This window comes from Rhodnius prolixus, unplaced genomic scaffold (genome assembly GCF_049639745.1).
Source record: "Rhodnius prolixus isolate KJV_2025 unplaced genomic scaffold, Rpr scaffold_11, whole genome shotgun sequence".
Taxonomy (NCBI): domain Eukaryota; kingdom Metazoa; phylum Arthropoda; class Insecta; order Hemiptera; family Reduviidae; genus Rhodnius; species Rhodnius prolixus.
Genome location: NW_027411625.1, coordinates 5,312,033 through 5,326,055, shown reverse-complemented (window position 1 = coordinate 5,326,055; position 14,023 = coordinate 5,312,033). Strand labels below are relative to the sequence as shown.

General features: G+C 36.0%; 1 protein-coding gene across 7 annotated transcripts in view; it reads right to left on the bottom strand.

Annotated features, from left to right (window-relative positions):
- LOC141459166 (uncharacterized) overlaps window positions 1-14,023 on the bottom strand; it is a 481,720-nt gene that overhangs the window by 28,316 nt on the left and 439,381 nt on the right. For 4 of the 7 annotated variants that reach the window (XM_074137887.1, XM_074137885.1, XM_074137888.1 and 1 more), the window contains one exon: window positions 12,062-12,145. The exons of the other annotated variants lie outside the window; for them this stretch is intronic. The gene's annotated coding sequence lies outside the window, so the exon portion shown is untranslated. The remainder of the gene's footprint in view (window positions 1-12,061; window positions 12,146-14,023) is intronic. 7 annotated transcript variants of the gene reach the window in all.

Genomic DNA, 14,023 nt, shown 5'->3' with positions numbered 1-14,023 from the left:
AACTGCATTGTATTACGGCAAACTTCGTTGAAAAACAAAAATATACAATAAATAAATAAATAACATTGTGATATCACCAGGTAGTATTAAATGCCATAACGTACCTAAATCGGGATATCTACCATTTATCACTTCCTTCTTAGCTACAAAATTTTTGTGTTTCTTTTAACTTGAATAAGTTCCTTTAAATTTGACACATAGATGGCGTACAAGTAGATCTACAATATTTTTATTTGCAACATTGTTTAGGGTCACTTCTTAGCAGGGGGCGGTGGCTCGGGTCTTCTCTTAAAGGCTCATTTTTCAGAGTGATGTACAAACATCACTAGGGAACGGATTCGTATGTATTTACATATTTTTTTCTAGGCAATTTACAGACGTTTTTCAACTAGAAGTATTCGTACTGACACTTTTTAAGCCGTTTGAGTCTACTTTTATTTCACATATTTCCACATATTTGGATGTTATCGCATATTTGATTAAAATAAATAAATATTTCTACATATTTAATCAAAATGTGTACATATTTTTCATTTTGGGCATATTTTTATAATTGGGAGGTGGTTGACAGGAACTGTGGACCACAGACTGTAGGGCTGTGAATCACAGTGGGTACAATGGTTATTGTAATTTACACAGAATGCTGCTAAACAGTGACGGGCACTTGTTAGTTCTTTGAAGTTGTCTGACGTTGTCTGTTCTTTCAGCTCGTTCGTTGAAGTGTCCAATTCATTTCGTTCGATCACTTAGTGTATTCTTTTTTGGGTGAAATGCCACGAACATCGGCCTCAAACAAACAACTGGTTGCTAAATATCTTCGCGAGTTTCCAGCAGAACTTTTTCCTGGGAGTAAGGGAGATCTGATCAGATCAAAACTGGTAGAAGTACTGAGCAAGAACAAAGGGTGGGAGACCATCTGCCAGATTTCTGATATTATCAGTGGAACAGAAGTCACCTCAGAACATCGTGTACCCTTTACAACTAACGAGATAACTTCTTTCAGCAAGGCACCTATAACATCTGTAGATGTTGAACGATCTTTTAGTCGTTACAAGTCCATCTTACGCCCAGATCGTCGTCACTTTACGTTCCAACATTTGAAATTTCATGTGGTTGCAAACAATTTCGAAGAGTGAAGTTTTCAAAATTGAAAATTTAACACATCTTTTTATAAATAGTAAAAATGTTCTTTGTTGTATAAATCATTATAACTTGTAAAAACAAATTATTTTGTTCCTAATAAATTATTATAAATTGTAAAAAGGTTCTTTTCTTGTATAAATAATTATAACTTGCCCCCCCCAAAAAAAATCCATTTTCATAAAAAAAAATGTCCATTTTACTTAAATATTCCAGAAAATATTTTAAGAAAATCACATATTTTCCACATAATTGACGAAAATAAATGCATATTTTAATTAAATATTTGGCATTTTTAAATACATAAAAATCCGTTCCTTACTTATCACATAGGTATTAAATATTAAAAAGAAGAATCTACAGGGTGAACCAATATGTCCATAGGCCTACTGTGTGTAGTACATCTAAAGTGGAGTTCAATGACGTATTGGCCAACTTCATATTTTCCTTTGTTCTTGAGTGACGTCACTTTTAATTTTTTTTTCTAAAATCATTACTTTTTTCCAATAAAAATGTTATTACTCAGAAAGTTTTAGTCTGAATTCGATTCTGATGACAGGGTTAGAAAGACAGATAAATTTTCTAAAAATTGATACCATTTCGAAGCAGTGCAATATGTAACCTTCGACTTCCTTATTTTAAGACAGCCTACTTTAAAATTGACTAAAAGAGTTTTCAATGAATTAAACAACTTGATAAACTAACACTGTTGAGTGCTCGTGAACACGTTTTCTTGCAAAAACAAAACGTAATTTCTCATACGAAGATAAAAAGGAATCCTGGAAAATGATATACCGTTTGAAAGCCCACATTAGACAAGGAAACTTGTATAAAAAGTGCCAGCACCTAGGTCTGATAATGATCACATAAGGGCCTAATGAGTTTTCTTAAATTTCGATTACTTTTATTTTTCCAGCATTCGGAGGAAAACTGAGGCTGTTTAGAGAATGACTTGTGCCTCGACATGGTGTCATTTTTTTGGAAATTTATCTGTCTTTTTAACCGTGTCATCAGAATCGAATTTGGACAAAAACTTTCTGAGTAATAACATTTGTATTGCAAAAAAAGTAATGTAATTTAAAAGCGACGTCACTCAAGAACAGCGGAAAATATGAAGTTGGCCAATACGTCATAGAACTCTACTTTAGATGTACTACACACAGTAGGCCTATGGACAATACTTACTGGTTCACCCTGTATAAACTCAAAATCCCAAAATTTGAAGCAAATTAGATGACAGAACATTACTCAAAATATTTTTTGTTCTATTTTTGTTTTTTTTTCTTTTGAAAATAATACCATAAAGTGTTGAACAGAAGGCAGCGCTGCCAGGAAAGACTCCTGGCAATAGAAATGGATTTTTGGAGCAGATCTGCAATATGTTCAGAAGATGAGCAAGTAGAAGTGAAGAGGAACGTCTTGGAAATTAGAGAGACCAAGGTATGGACATGTAATGAGGATGGGACCAGAAAGATTGCTTAAGTTGGTGATGGACAGCGTGATGGATGTTCGAAAGAGGAGAGGAAGACCTCGAATTAGATGGAGGGACCAAGTGGAGGAGATGATGGCAGGTCTGACAAAGGAACAGGCAAGAGGATCGTGTTACTTGGAAAAAAGTATTTACACTCGATGGCTGAAGGGTACCACGAGATGTGGAAAACCCCTAAGAGACAACAAAAGTACCTTAAACCATAAAGAAAATGAATAATATTGAAGTCAACAAATATTGTTCCACCACAAACGGAACTAAATTTATTATTTTAACATTCAATACATTTTTATAGTATTTTTGAATTAGTAAATTGAAATTAAACTCTGATTTTCACTTCTTATTATGAAGAAATTGTAATATTTTGGTATCTTCTAATTAGTTAAAAATCTCTAGCTATATTCTACTACGGGGCTTTGGATCAAAATAAACGGTAGTCAATTGAAATGGTGAACTGCAGCAAAACGCTGCAGATGTATGCAGTTATTCTACGTGCACCACTATCTATCCGGGTGAGTGAGGTCTTTGATGTATTGCGTCTTCAACACTAATACAGCATATCTTTTACATCCATTTCTTTCTCGCACTATCATCTGGGAGAACTACACGCTCATCTCTGTGTCAAGTAACCGTTAAAAAGGGGGTTTATGAATTTGTATTAACTTTTAGTGATAGTAAACTATTAATAGAAGATAGATAAATGATCTTTATTATAAATATGGGCGCCACGGTAGCCGAGCGGTTAAAGAGGCGAGACCTGCAAAGCTAATATGCATGGTGGTACTGGGTTCGATGCCCGGTCTTTAGGCCTTGGATTTTATTTAATGGTTAAATGAGAAATAGTAAAGTATGTTTGCTAGTTGCCTCCGTCCACGACACCTCCTACTAAATGGTAGTTGGACGTTAAGCCCCGCCTGAAAAAATAGGCGATTACTTTACTTTACTTACTTTACTATTATAAATATGTACTATAAATAAATACATGAAGTACCAATGAACAATAGGTACACTATAACCTTCAAAACAATAGTATGGGGAAAGCTTAAGATGTGATGGATACAGAATGCAGGTAAAAAGGAGAGAAAAAACCTGCAGCTAGTGTGGAAAGTTAGAGAAGGATGTGTTTTAGTCTTTTGTGTCTGTAGGGGAATAGAAGGATCTGTAGGAGGCTATGTCGCGGCAGAGTGGATTAGGATGGCAGTCTAGGATGGAAAGTCAGCAGACTGATTTTGGATATAGAAGTGTACGGGGGATAATGGATGCAGTCTCGTGGATTGAGTCGATTTTAGTGCGTCGGAGGAGAGTCAGTCGCTAAGTCTGATGAATTTGTTCTGGAGTTTCTTGATGTTACTTACTACAGGTCAGGCTCCAGGCGGAGCTGGCGTAGAGTAACATCGGCCTGATGACCACTTTAGAAAGAAGGAGTTTGTTTACTTTTTCCTGAACATGTGTATTGAAAGTGACCGTAAACTATTAATATTTGGGATTAAAACTAGCGAGAAATAAAATTTAAAAACAGCAACTCGAGTCTTAACGCCAACGTTTCGACAAATTTATTGTCTTCTTCAGGGCCTGGATATTACCAATACATAACACAACAATTAGATTATTGAAACACATAGGAATACATCTTATTAAAAAATCATTAGAAACGATACCAATAACAATTCTTTAATTCAAACGTTTTAATAGTCTAATTGTTTGTAATGTATTTGCAAAATATCCATGCCCTGAGGAAGACAATAAATTTGTCGAAACGTAGTTACTGTTTATTTTGACCGAACCATTGCTGATATAATCCTAAATATATCACTAATTCACTAGCTCTAGGAATTCACTAGAGCAGTGATGACGAACCTTTTGGGGCTCGGTGTGTCAAAATTTTGAAAAATCGAAACATAATTTCCACTCAATCTGCACTCTTGAAAATTACCCATGACTTGCAGACGGCTATTGACGACCAAAAACTTACCATCCTTATACTACTAGACTTCTCCAAAGCCTTTGATACCGTTGACCATCATATCCTGCTATCTATACTACAATCCCTCTCTTTTTCCAATAGCACCCTCCGTTGGTTCCAATCCTTCCTATCTAATCGTTCCCAATTCGTTGTCACTCCCGATAGTAATCCTTCTTCACTTCTTCCTTTGTCACGTGGTGTACCTCAAGGTTCTTCCCTATCTCCCACCCTCTTCTCAATTTACATCAATGACCTTCCTCTTTCCATCTCTCATTCCCAGTATCACCTCTATGCTGATGATTTTCAGATTTACCTATCCTTTTCCCCGTCCGATTTGTTTGAAGCTGTATTTAAACTTCAAGAAGACCTCAATAATATCTCAGCATGGGTCACGAACAATAAGCTTACCCTGAATGTAGAAAAGACCAAAGCTATAGTTATTGGCTCCAACCATGTTTCCCAAATCTCTCGTCGTTCTATTCATATCCTTAAGCAGTTTAATAGTTCCCGTCACCTTTTTCCAATTAAGACCCGGCAACTCCTAGTTTCCTCTCTTATATTCCCCCATTTCGACTATGGTTGTTTAGTGTATGGCGGTCTTTCTGGTGATATTGAAGCTAAGCTTAAGCGCCTCATGAACTGCTTCATAAGATTTATTTTCAGCATTTCCAGAGACTCTCGCATTTCGCACTGCTACGATGAGTTGAAGTGGCTTTTTCCTGTCTATCGCCGCCAATATTTTTTGGCTTCTTTCCTTTTTCAAGTCATCCAGTCTCAAAGGCCTTCCTATATTTTTCAACTCCTTAAGTTTAAATCCTCCATCCATTCCCGTAACACTAGATCTCGCTCATCTGATCTCTATATTCCCTCTCACCGTACCTCATCCTTTGACAAGTCCTTCCTAATACGTGCTACCTCTCTCTGGAACTCCTTGCCTTCATCTGTCCGCCATGCTCCTACCCTATCCATCTTTAAATCCCGTCTATTTAGTTATCTACTTTCTATTCAGCTTCCTCCGAAATTCTAATTGTTTTAATTTATTTCCTTAATTTCTGCTGTTTTATTATTATATTTTCACTTTTTGTAAATACTTATTCATTTATTTATTTTCTGTATAATCACAGGCCAAACTATTAAGGCCTCTATTTGTACCTGTATTTATTCTTAGGGGACAATTGTCCCAGAATAATAAATTTCTTTTCTATTTCTATTTCTATTTCTAATTTTCGTGGCGTTAGTAAAGACTAAAAAAAAATAGAAATTTTTTAAGGTTAATTATTTGTTAAATGCCATTTAAAATACAAAAACCAAAATGATGAAACCAATGATTTACATTTAGAGACTTGTTTTACAAATTTTTCATTGGCACTTAACACAGAAAATCAAGTAAATGCGCAACTTTTTCTGAAATTATGTGTCACCTTGATTCATTAATCATTCGAAAAATGCAGTTAAAAATTTTAACAAAAATCATCGATAACGAATTTTTTAGACATTAAAATTGCAATATTACAAGATACGTTTTGAGGCTCTGGGTTAAACAGATTTATAGGAAATTTAATGCTCTTTCGTTTGGAATAAGCAGATTTGTTGTAGGATAAAGGATAGAAAAGTTACGGCCGTTTTTATGGCGAAAAACGCGAATATTGACGGAAAAGTAGAAAAATGCAAATAACTTGAACACTATTGAGAATCGGGCCAAAGTGAATAGGACATTTTTTGTTGCAATTGAGCTGCTGAATTACCTCCCGAAGTTTCGACCACTCCTCCGTGTACACCCTGTATGTATACAGTTCAGAATTAAAATATTACTAACGTAAGTAATAATATTATTATTAATAACCAACTCTTGCTATTATGAGAGACCAATATTTGAATTATGAAATTTTTTATCTTTGAAGATGCGTGTGTCACCAAAATTGAGCTCGCGTGTCAGCTCATAGGTTCGCCATCACTGCACTACAGCTTGGTGCACAATCAGGTCAATTTATAAAAGCCCAGTTGGCTCTAAAACTACTAATAAATTGTAAAATTTGAAAGAAAATTCAATTATTAAATGAGTTAGAAAGTGTGTTTACACAAGGATTTTTTGCATTAAATTGGTGTTTCATTTAATAATATGCTATTTATTACATTTTAAATACATTTCAATTTTATTGAAAGAACAAAAATAATACGGTTTCCATTTTCATCTTTAAAAGATGTTAAGTCTTATTTTTGTTTAATTTGTAATATATCAATTACACGTAGCTAGTGAACAGTCAAGTTCAATTAGCTAAAGTTGCATTTTATTTAACATTGTCAGCAGAATTTTAAGTAAAAGGAAATGACTAGATAGTCAGACACGAACGTGAGCTGTTGGGACGAGCATGCGGCTTGTTTCAAGACATGCAAGTTAATCGTAAGTGAGGTAAAATCCATTTTACTACAAACTCCCACTAAATCTATTACACTTTCTACATCATTTTTTTAGTTTATTTTTATTTTTATTTTATTAAAATGAGATTTATATGACGTTCTGTGGAAGTTATGACGATACATCTTCTAAAATAGGAATATTTATATTGGAGGGAATTGATTATATGATGGCGGATGGTCTTGGAAATCTTGTAAAGAAGAATAATGTTACTACCAGTGAGCCACAAGTTTATGAATAAGTTAAGTGTACTGAAAAGATGATCTGGTTAAGATGGAGGAGTTCCTTCTGCTTTTAGTATGAACATTTTTTTGGATTCTTTTTGTTTAACATTTTTGTGGCAACCGAGTGAAAGAAGAAGCATTGCTTATCATATCAAATTGATTCCCAAATTTTCACTGCAAGTACGGGAGAGAAGGCATCTTTGAACAGTTTTAATTCCCCTCCAAATATTTAAAACATTTATGATTGTGGCAGAATTGAGGAATGTTATATTTTGTAAGGTGGAAGTAAAATTTTTGTGTTGCAGCTTTGGAAGTGTATTGTGGAAGATTGTATTGGACAAGGTGTAAGTACGAGGGTCGTTTGAAAAGTCCGTGCAAAGTCAGAGAGATAGCACTACTGGCGCGTATCGAGGTTATGTTTAGTTAGTAGCATCTCTTGGAAGAACACACACCAAGTAGATCGGTCTATTTCTTTGTGTTTGGCATTCGTTTGAATCGAGGAAGTCGAGTGATTTTCAAAAAAATGGACGAAAAAGAATTTCGTGTGTTGATTAAACACTACTTTATGAAAGGCAAAACGCCTCAGGAGACTAAAGAGAAGCTTGATAAACATTATGGTGACTCTGCACCTTCGATTAGAACAGTTTATAAGTGGTTTCAAAATTTTCGGTGTGGCCATATGGGCACAAGTGACGCTGAACGTTCTGGACGCCCTGTTGAGGTTACTACTCCAGAAATCATTGATAAAATCCATGATATGGTGATGGATGACAGAAGAGTGAAGGTGCGTGAGATTGCTAGTGCTGTGGGCATCTCGAATGAACGGGTACATAATATTTTGCATCAACATTTGGACATGGCAAAGCTATCCGCAAGATGGGTGCCGCGATTGCTCACGCTTGACCAAAAACGAAATCGTGTGAAGTGTTACAAGGACGGTTTGCAGCTGTTCCAGAAGAATCCGCAGGACTTTAAGCGTCGTTTCGTCACTGTGCATGAAACATGGATACATCACTACACTCCTGAGACCAAAGAACAATCTAAACAATGGGTTACCAAGGGGGAATCTGCGCCAAAAAAGGCGAAGACCGTTCCTTCGGCCGGAAAGATTATGGCGACTGTCTTTTGGGATTCGCAAGGAATAATCCTCATCGAATATCTGGAAAAGGGTAAAACTATTACAGGTGCATATTATTCATTGTTATTGGACCGTTTGAAAACCGAGCTGCAAGAAAAACGCCCACGATTGGCCCACAAAAAAGTCCTTTTCCATCACGACAACGCACCAGCTCACACCTCAGCAGTTGTGGTCGCAAAATTAATGGAAATAGGGTTCCAACTCGTTTCACATCCCCCCTATTCTCCAGACTTGGCTCCCTCGGACTACTATTTGTTCCCCAATATGAAGAAATGGCTGGCGGGAAAAAGATTTTATTCAAACGAGGAGGTGATTGCAGAAACGAATGGCTATTTTTCAGACTTGGACAAATCCTATTATTCGGAAGGGATCAACGAACTAGAGCAGCGTTGGACGAAGTGTATAAGCCTAAAAGGAGACTATGTTGAAAAATAAAAAAGGTTTATCCCAAAAAATTAAGTAGTTTTTATTTTTGCACGGACTTTTCAAACGACCCTCGTATTGTTAGACCATATTAACATCTGGAATTCATATTTCTAAACCTAGTATTTACAAAAATCTATTTGCTTGCAAAAAGTGTTGGATATAAGTAGGGTTACCATACGTCCCGGTTTGGCCGGGACTGTCCCGATTTTAAGCACTTGTCCCAGCGTCCCAGCAGGTTGTTAAATGTGTCCCGGTTTTTAAAGGTTAAAAAAAAAGATTTAATATTTGTTAAATATAAAGAAATCGTTTGCTTGAGTGTAACGTTGGTGCCTTATTATTTTGTAAAACTAATCTAAATTTGAAATGTAGTAAATTTTATGATTTAATTAGAAATGACGAAAACTTTCTAAAAAAAAAGTACAATCTTCTGAGAAATACTCTTGTACAAGTAAATAATATACATATATTACTACTATTAATATGTAAGTGCATTTTATTGTATTTTTATATTTAATATCTACATTTTTTGCAATGATTTTACGATATACGTTTAGTTTTATGACACTCAATAATAATAATTTGTAATAGCAAAATATTCATAAAAGTGTAAGTTATACTTTATTAACAATAAACAAAATCTAACAAATTAAGCTATTTATTTATTTTTACCTGACTGTCCCGGTTTGGCGTAAGAAATATATGGTAACCCTAGATATAAGTGTTCTTTTATGGAAGGAGAAGGGGCACACATTTCAACATCACAGTTAAAATGTGCCGCCCTACCGACCTGCAAGTTTGTGACTTTTTTCTGTACTTTAAGATGCGCAACAAACCGAATAGGGAAGGGATTAGCTACAAGGTTAGCATACTGGACTCCCACGCGGAGGTCCCGGGTTCGAATCCAGCTGCTGACCCTTAGATTTTCTCTTCCTAGGAGCTTCTTACAGCTCACTGTCCGGTGATAGACAGTGTTGTCTGTAACGAGAGAACACTGTCCGGAGGCCGGCAGTGCACTGAAAAAAGCTCCGGGCGCCAATAACCTTAGATGTTGACGCGCCTTAAATCATAAAAAAAAAAAAAAAAAAAAACCGAATATTTTGTTCAAACTTCCCTAACCCCATAGTCACTTCGGGTACAACATCCCGAACTAGATTTCAGTGGTTTAAAAGAGAAAGTAATGTAGTAGTCGAGAGAAATAACTGATAGAAGGTAGATTCAGAGTAAAGTAATATCATTTCTTTCTATTTTATATTGTGTTCAAAGCTACCCCACCAGTGGGGCAGATATTAACATTTGACACAACATTTTTAAATTCAAAAAAATATAGATATGCGTGTTAAAGTACCAACTGTTTATTGATATAGATCTGTTCAGGATACTTGAAAGCTGTAGAAAACAAAATAAAAAGGTTAAATAATACGATTCTGGTGCACTCTGTGAACAGAAAATGTAAATTCTGTTCAAATGTGGCCCCCCTATCCCTTACTCTGAGTGAAAAGAAAATACTGTTTTTAAAAATTAAAAGAAAATTGCAAAAATTTCAGGTACTACAAAGGAGCTTGAAAATCTTTTTCAGAAAACTGAAATTCTTCACTTGCAATAATTGGAACCAAGCGCATAATACAATTTTCTCTTAAATTCATTTATTACACATCTAAAATTGACAAATTTTTCTTAAAAATAGAAGAAAAGTTTGGGCAGAGCCAACGTAATGTAGACATGCTTTCAATGGAGGCCACCAACAATGGCGAAATGGTGATAGTATGAATTTTTAGTTATCAATATGAGATCTGAGATTTTAAAGCAAGCCTTTTCCTATTAATGGCCGGCAGACTTCCGCAATTACTACAACAAGGACGCATTTTGTAAGTACATGATGTTTGAAATTACCCAAAAAAAGACCTTGGTTCTAAGGAGAAGACAATGAGTAAAAATAAAGTTGTTACGGCAGTGAGAAGATTGTGGCTTATATCTGTACAGAACCAATGAAAGATCTTCACCGTTATGGTGCAGAGTGCAGGGAAAAAGAGGACCTCAAACATGTAATTATAATATTCCAACGCTACATGAAACAGAAAAACAGTGGTACACTTGAACAATAAAATCGAGTTTTACTCTAGCAATCACTTCGAGTTGAAACCACAAGAATTTAGTGTCTTCAGTGTAGCCTGACAACACGAACAATTATAAATAATCCCTTTTGATAATTAGATGCGTTTTAATGAATGCTATGAGTTATGCCACATTATGCAATTGATAATACACAAGGTGTTCCATTTTAAGACGGCTCAAATGAATTTCATGCTTAAACGGTTAAATCTGAGCAAAAAATGGTAGAGGAAATAATTTGTTGCCCGTCACCTCTAGTTTCAGAATAACGTGGCTCCTCTGGCTCGCAAGCTGAGCTCTCTGTACATGAGGAGGCTCCTTTGAAGACACAGTACAGGCTGCGTAAAGTGCATTATTTGATAAATTAAGGAATAAGTTTGATCCTTTACATGAAAGATGTTGTGCACTTAAATATGTGGCAGGAGGTTTCCAATTTTTTTGGTAATTAAACGCAACTCTCCCAAAATTACCAAATAATTATTAAACCTTCTTGTTTGTAACAGATGTAAAATTAATTTTTAGCCATTTTGGGCATGCTTGAGAACATCTAAAGCTCTTAACATTTGATTATTGCTTAGAAAATCACTCGGAAAACTACTTATTTCCCGAAATTAGGAAAAATACTAGCTTTACTGCCTTGGCAATATTTTCAGTAGAAAGGGGATGAAAAAATACATAAAAATGACCTATCGCGTGCTCTTCTTTCTCTTTGATAACAAGTTAGAAAATTGAAATATGACTAATAAATACCAGATTTTGAAATGGCCTAGCACCTTTAATTTTAAAGATATCGAATTCCGGTTTCCGGTTTCTTTCATAACTTTTTATACTCTTTAAAACTGTGTATATGAAAATGGGGGTCAACTGCGAACCCTCACTTTTGGTCGCGCGTCAGCCGCGTATGCGGGCAGGAATCTAAAATCAAGTCACATATTCTGAAACTAGAGGTGACGGGCAACAAATTTTTCCTCTACCATTTTTTTGCTCAGATCAACCGTTAAGATCCATTACTATATTTAAGAGATTATATTTTCAAATTGTAAAAGAAACCCTACACAATCCAGATTACAAGAACCCTTAGAGTCTTCAGATAAGCCATTGTCTTCAATACAAAGATTGCTTTTAGAAGAATAGAATTATTAGCTAATATTGTTACCTATTCTAGTTGTGGCTGCTGTAAGGCTCTTCTATATCCAGACTCCATGATACGATCTAGTACCGGGGCGTTCTACCACTTTCACTATGTAACAGAAAAACAAAACGAGTCTTAGGTAACATAAATACTACAAAAAAAATGGGTTTTTTATGGAATGTTTTGTGTAAATAAAATACCTAAACTCAGAGATTGGTTTTAAGTTCGAATCATCGTAAAACATTGTTTTCTGAAGCGTTTAAAGACAAGAGGGTGTTTTCAACTTAAAAGTAAAGTAATAGCCTATTTTCTCAGACAGGTTTTACATCCAACTACAAATTAGTAGGTGTCATGGACAGAGGCGGACCAGCAAAACATACTTTACTACAAAGTTCTAGGCCTTGTATTTTATTTAATGTTTAATATGAGAAATTTTTGTAGTAAAGTAAGTTTTGTTAGTCCCCTCTGACCACGTAATTGGTAGTTGAACGAAAGACTGCTTAAAATAATAGGCAAATACTTTACTTTTTTACAAAGTTCTCTCATTAAACATTTAAGTAAAATCCAAGGTCTATAGACCGGGAATCGAACCCAGTACCACAATACATATTAGCTTTACAGGTCTCGCCTCTAGCCGCTCGTGGACGGAGGCGATTAGCAAACATACTTTGCTGTAAATTTCTTTTATTAACCATTAAATAAAATCCAAGGCCTAAGACCGGGGGAATCGAACCCAGAACCACAATGTATATTAGCTTTGCTGGTCTCGCCTCTAACCGCTCGTGGACGGAGGCGATTAGCAAACATACTTTGCTGTAAATTTCTTTTATTAACCATTAAATAAAATCCAAGGCCTAAGACCGGGGAATCGAACCCAGTACCACAATACATATTAGCTTTACAGGTCTCGCCTCTAGCCGCTCGTGGACGGAGGCGATTAGCAAACATACTTTGCTGTAAATTTCTTTTATTAACCATTAAATAAAATCCAAGGCCTAAGACCGGGGAATCGAACCCAGTACCACAATACATATTAGCTTCGCAGGTCTCGCCTCTAACCGCTCGTGGACGGAGGCGACTAGCAAACATACTTTACTGTAAATATCTTTTATTAACCATTAAATAAAATCCAAGGCCTAAGACCGGGGAATCGAACCCAGTACCACAATACATATTAGCTTCGCAGGTCTCGCCTCTAACCGCTCGTGGACGGAGGCGACTAGCAAACATACTTTACTGTAAATATCTTTTATTAACCATTAAATAAAATCCAAGGCCTAAGACAGGGGAATCGAACCCAGTACCACAATACATATTAGCTTCGCAGGTCTCGCCTCTAGCCGCTCGTGGACGGAGGCGATTAGCAAACATACTTTACTGTAAATATCTTTTATTAACCATTAAATAAAATCCAAGGCCTAAGACCGGGGAATCGAACCCAGTACCACAATACATATTAGCTTCGCAGGTCTCGCCTCTAACCGCTCGTGGACGGAGGCGACTAGCAAACATACTTTAATGTAAATATCTTTTATTAACCATTAAATAAAATCCAAGGCCTAAGACCGGGGAATCGAACCCAGTACCACAATACATATTAGCTTCGCAGGTCTCGCCTCTAACCGCTCGTGGACGGAGGCGACTAGCAAACATACTTTACTGTAAATATCTTTTATTAACCATTAAATAAAATCCAAGGCCTAAGACCGGGGAATCGAACCCAGTACCACAATACATATTAGCTTCGCAGGTCTCGCCTCTAACCGCTCGTGGACGGAGGCGACTAGCAAACATACTTTACTGTAAATATCTTTTATTAACCATTAAATAAAATCCAAGGCCTAAGACCGGGGAATCGAAACCAGTACCACAATACATATTAGCTTCGCTGGTCTCGCCTCTAACCGCTCGTGGACGGAGGCGATTAGCAAACATACTTTGCTGTAAATTTCTTTTATTAACCATTAAATAAAATCCAAGGCCTAA